Raw genomic sequence first — 5,950 nt, 5'->3', positions numbered from 1 at the left:
CCACCTCCTCCACCTCCTCTACCACAACCACCACCACCTCCACCACCACCACCACTACCACCACCTCCACCACCACCACCTCGTTCATGGGCTTCTCTGCTACATCCACCTCCTCCACCTCCTCTACCACAACCACCACCACCTCCACCACCACCACCACCACCTCCACCACCACCACCACTACCACCACCACCACCACCTCGTTCATGGGCTTCTCTGCTACATCCACCTCCTCCACCTCCTCCTGCCGGTTGTCCGTTTGGTTGCTCTCCACTTGCACCTGGTGCCTGCCCGCCATTCCTTCCTCCCGATTGTCCACCTCCTTGTCCACCTCCTTGTCCACCTCCTTGTCCACCTCCACATCTTCCTCCCCCTCCCCGGACTCCTCGTCCACCACCACCTTCACCACCTTCCTGTCCACCACCTCGTCCACCACCACCACCTTCCTGTCCACCACCTCGTCCACCCTCTCGTCCACCGCCGTCTTCCCGTCCACTTTCCTGCGCCCCGCCTCCTCCTCGTCCACCTCCTTCTCGTCCACCTCCACCTCGTCCACCTCCTCCTCGTCCACCTCCTCCTCGTCCACCTCCTCGTCCACCACCACCACCAGCAGCTCTCCCTGCAGCTCTGTGAGCGCTGCAACTCTCCGGTGGTGCTGAACGGGACAGCTCCTCCCTGGGGGAGAACCAACAACAATAGTCCACCACAGTAGTCCACCACCACAGTAGTCCACCACCACCACAGCAGTCCACCACCACAGCAGTCCACCACCACAGTAGTCCACCACCACAGTAGTCCACCACCACAGTAGTCCACCACCACGGTAGTCCACCACTACCACAGTAGTCCACCACCATCACAGTAGTCCACCACCACAGTAGTCCACCACCACAGTAGTCCACCACCACGGTAGTCCACCACCACGGTAGTCCACCACCACGGTAGTCCACCCCTGTGTGAGTGACTGTGTGTGGTGTGTAACTGTGTGTGTGGTGTGTGGCTGTGTGTGACTGTGTGAGTGGTGTGTGACTATGTGTGTGACTGTGTGAGTGGTGTGTGTGGTGTGTGTGTGACTGTGTGAGTGGTGTGTGACTGTGTGTGGTGTGTGATTGTTTGAGTGGTGTGTGACTGTGTGTGTGGTGTGTGACTGTGTGAGTGGTGTGTGACTGTGTGTGTGGTGTGTGACTGTGTGTGTGGTGTGTGTGGTGTTTGAGTTGTGTGTGTGGTGTGTGACTGTGTGTGTGGTGTGTGACTGTGTGTGACTGTGTGTGTGTGACTGTGTGTGGTGTGTGACTGTGTGAGTGGTGTGTGACTGTGTGAGTCTGTGTGTGGTGTTGTGTGTCTGTGTGAGTCTGTGTGTGTGTGTGGTGTTGTGTGTCTGTGTGAATCTGTGTGTGTGTGGTGTGTGACTGTGTGTGTGGTGTGTGAGTGGTGTGTGTGGTGTGTGACTGTGTGTGTGGTGTGTGACTGTGTGTGTGGTGTGTGACTGTGTGTGGTGTGTAACTGTGTGAGTCTGTGTGTGTGTGTGGTGCTGTGTGTCTGTGTGAGTCTGTGTGTGTGGTGTTGTGTATCTGTGTGAGTGAGTCTGTGTGTGTGTGGTGTTGTGTGTGTGAGTGAGTCTGTGTGTGTGTGTGGTGTGTGTCTGTGTGAGTCTGTGTGTGTGTGGTGCTGTGTGTCTGAGTGAGTCTGTATGTGTGGTGTTGTGTCTGAGTGAGTCTGTGTCTGTGTGTGTGGTGCTGTGTGTCTGTGTGAGTCTGTGTGTGTGTGTGGTGTTGTGTGTCTGTGTGAGTCTGTGTGTGTGTGTGGTGTTGTGTGTCTGAGTGAGTCTGTGTGTGTGTGTGGTGTTGTGTCTGAGTGAGTCTGTGTGTGTATGGTGCTGTGTGTCTGTGTGAGTCTGTGTGTGTGTGTGGTGTTGTGTCTGAGTGAGTCTGTGTGTGTGTGGTGGTGTCTGAGTGAGTCTGTGTGTGTATGGTGCTGTGTGTCTGTGTGAGTCTGTGTGTGTGTGTGGTGTTGTGTCTGAGTGAGTCTGTGTGTGTGTGGTGTTGTGTCTGAGTGAGTCTGTGTGTGTGTGTGTGGTGCTATGTGTCTGAGTGAGTCTGTGTGTGTGTGGTGCTGTGTGTCTGTGTGTGTGTGGTGTTGTGTCTGAGTGAGTCTGTGTGTGTGTGGTGCTGTGTGTCTGTGTGAGTCTGTGTGTGTGGTGCTGTGTGTGTGTGGTGTTGTGTGTGTGAGTGAGTCTGTGTGTGTGTGTGGTGTGTGTGTGAGTCTGTGTGTGTGTGTGGTGTGTGTCTGTGTGAGTCTGTGTGTGTGGTGTTGTGTGTCTGAGTGAGTCTGTGTCTGTGTGTGTGGTGCTGTGTGTCTGTGTGAGTCTGTCTGTGTGTGTGGTGTTGTGTCTGAGTGAGTCTGTGTGTGTGTGGTGCTATGTGTCTGTGTGAGTCTGTGTGTGGTGTTGTGTCTGAGTGAGTCTGTGTGTGTGTGGTGTTGTGTGTCTGTGTGAGTCTGTGTGTGGTGTTGTGTCTGAGTGAGTCTGTGTGTGTGTGGTGCTGTGTGTCTGAGTGAGTCTGTGTGTGTGTGGTGTTGTGTCTGAGTGAGTCTGTGTGTGTGTGGTGCTGTGTGTCTGTGTGTGTCTGTGTGTGTGTGGTGCTGTGTGTCTGTGTGAGTCTGTGTGTGTGGTGTTGTGTATCTGTGTGAGTGAGTCTGTGTGTGTGTGTGGTGTGTGTGTGTGTGGTGTGTGTCTGTGTGAGTCTGTGTGTGTGTGGTGCTGTGTGTCTGAGTGAGTCTGTGTGTGTGGTGTTGTGTCTGAGTGAGTCTGTGTGTGTGTGGTGCTGTGTGTCTGTGTGAGTCTGTGTGTGTGTGGTGTTGTGTCTGAGTGAGTCTGTGTGTGTGTGGCGTTGTGTGTCTGTGTGAGTCTGTGTGTGTGTGTGGTGCTGTGAGTCTGTGTGAGTCTGTGTGTGTGTGGTGTTGTGTCTGAGTGAGTCTGTGTCTGTGTGTGTGGTGCTGTGTGTCTGTGTGTGTGTGGTGTTGTGTCTGAGTGAGTCTGTGTGTGTGTGGCGTTGTGTGTCTGTGTGAGTATGTGTGTGTGTGTGGTGCTGTGAGTCTGTGTGAGTCTGTGTGAGTCTGTGTGTGTGTGGTGTTGTGTGTCTGTGTGAGTCTGTGTGTGTGTGGTGTTGTGTGTCTGAGTGAGTCTGTGTGTGTGTGTGGTGTTGTGTGTCTGTGTGAGTCTGTGTGTGTGTGTGGAGTCTGTGTGTGTGTGTGGTGTTGTGTGTCTGTGTGTGTGTGGTGTTGTGTGTCTGTGTGAGTCTGTGTGTGGTGTTGTGTGTCTGAGTGAGTCTGTGTGTGTGGTGTTGTGTGTCTGAGTGAGTCTCTGTGTGTGTGTGGTGTTGTGTGTCTGAGTGAGTCTGTGTGTGTGTGGTGCTGTGTGTCTGTGTGTGTCTGTGTGTGTGTGTGGTGTTGTGTGTCTGAGTGAGTCTGGGTGTGTGTGGTGTTGTGTGTCTGAGTGAGTCTGTGTGTGTGGTGCTGTGTGTTTGAGTGAGTCTATGTGTGTGTGGTGTTGTGTGTCTGAGTGAGTCTGTGTGTGTGTGGTGCTGTGTGTCTGAGTGAGTCTGTGTGTGTGGTACTGTGTGTCTGTGTGAGTCTGTGTGTGTGTGTGGTGTTGTGTGTCTGAGTGAGTCTCTCTGTGTCTGTGTGTCTCTATGTGTGTGTGTGTATACTGTATGCATGGACTGTTTGTGTATAAATCGATGCCCTTACGATTGCTTGAGATCCTAGGTGTGTGTGTGGTGTTGTGTGTCTGTGTGTGGTGCTGTGTGTCTAAGTGAGTCTGTGTGTGAGTCTCTCTGTGTCTGTCTGTGTGTCTGTGTGTATATACTGTATGCATGGACTGTATATGTGTATATACTGTATGTACTGTATGTGTGTATGTATGTACTATATGTGTGTATAAACCGATGCGATTGAGATCCATAGCTCCTGTGAGTCTCTGTGTGTCTGACTGTGTGTCTGTGTGTGTATATGTGTGTGTCTGTGTGTGTATGTACTGTATGCATGGACGGTGTGTGTCTGTGTGTATGTGTGTATATACTGTATGCATGGACTGTGTGTCTGTATGTGTGTGTATGTACTGTATGCATGGACTGTGTGTGTCTGTGTATGTCTGTGTCTCCGTGTGTGTGTGTCTGTGTGTCTGTCTGTGTGTCTCTGTGTATGTGCATGTAGACTGTATGTCCTGTATGTGTGTATGTACTGTATGTATGTACTGTGTGCGTATAAACCGATGCGCTTACGATAGCTTGAGACCCATTACTCCTCTGTGTGTGTGTCTGTGTGTGTCTGTGTGTATCTGTGTGTGCATGTAGACTGTATGTACTGTATGCATATACTGTATGTACTGTATGTGTATAGAAACCGATGCGCTTACGATAGCTTGAGATCCATTACTCCTCTGTGTGTGTGTGACTGTGTGTGTGTCTGTGTGTGTCTGTCTGTGTGTATCTGTGTGTGTGCATGTAGACTGTATGTACTGTATGCATGTACTGTATGTTTATAGAAACCGATGCGCTTACGATAGCTTGAGATCCATTACTCCTCTGTGTGTGTGTGACTGTGTGTGTCTGTGTGACTGTGTGTGTGGTGTGTGTGTGACTGTGTGTGTCTGTGTCCGTGTGTGCACAGTGATGAGAGGCAATGTCCGTGGAAGGGTGAGCGTCACGTGTGCGTGGAGGGTGTCACGTGTCTCGTGTGTGTGTGTCACGTGTGTAGGGCTGTGTCACGTGTGTGTAAGGCTGTGTGTGTCACGTGTCTTGTGTGTCACGTGTCTTGTGTGTGTGTCACGTGTGTGTAGGGCTGTGTGTGTCACGTGTCTTGTGTGTGTCACGTGTGTGTAGGGCTGTGTGTGTCACGTGTCTTGTGTGTGTCACGTGTGTGTAGGGATGTGTGTGTCACGTGTCTTGTGTGTGTCACGTGTGTGTAGGGATGTGTGTGTCACGTGTCTTGTGTGTCACGTGTGTGTAGGGCTGTGTGTGTCACGTGTCTTGTGTGTGTCACGTGTGTGTAGGGCTGTGTGTGTCACGTGTCTTCTGTGTGTCACGTGTGTGTTGGGATGTGTGTGTCACGTGTCTTGTGTCACGTGTGTGTAGGGCTGTGTGTGTCACGTGTCTTGTGTGTGTCACGTGTAAGGCTGTGTGTCACGTGTGTATAGGACTTTGTGTGTCACGTGTGTGTAATGCTGTGTATGAGTGTCACGTGTGTGTCACGTGTAAGGTTGTCTGTGTGTGTAAGACTGTGTGTGTGTAAGACTATGTGTGTGTAAGACTGTGTAAGACTGTGTGTAAGACTGTGTAAGACTGTGTGTGTAAGGTTGTGTGTAAGACTGTGTGTCACATGTGTGTAAGACTATGTGTGTAAGGTTGTGTGTCACGTGTGTGTAAGGTTGTGTGTGTAAGACTGTGTAAGGTTGTGTGTGTAAGACTGTGTGTGTGTAAGGTTGTGTGTCACGTGTGTGTAAGGTTGTGTGTTTAAGACTGTGTAAGGTTGTGTGTGTAAGACTGTGTGTGTGTAAGACTGTGTGTGTGTAAGGTTGTGTGTGTGTGTAAGATTGTGTGTGTGTCACATGTGTGTAAGACGGTGTGTGTAAGGTTGTGTGTGTAAGACTGTGTGTAAGGTTGTAAGACTGTGTGTGTGTAAGGTTGTGTGTGTGTGTAAGGTTGTGTGTGTCACATGTGTGTAAGACGGTGTGTGTAAGGTTGTAAGGTTATGTAAGACTGTGTGTAAGGTTGTGTGTAAGACTGTGTGTCACGTGTGTGTAAGACATGATTCCTTGCAAAAGGTATCTAATTTGGTGTTTGAACATATTAACACAACACGTGTGGTGTTGTCAGCAAGCTTACAGCTATTGTTAATTTTCATGCTGAGTGGAGTTTGTATGATCTCCCCCTGTCCTACAGAGTTTGTATGA

Source organism: Petromyzon marinus, chromosome 69 (genome assembly GCF_048934315.1).
Source record: "Petromyzon marinus isolate PM22_M1 ecotype Great Lakes invasive population chromosome 69, UKy_Petmar_22M1.pri1.0, whole genome shotgun sequence".
In the NCBI taxonomy this organism is placed as follows: domain Eukaryota; kingdom Metazoa; phylum Chordata; class Hyperoartia; order Petromyzontiformes; family Petromyzontidae; genus Petromyzon; species Petromyzon marinus.
This window is presented reverse-complemented; position numbering follows the sequence as displayed.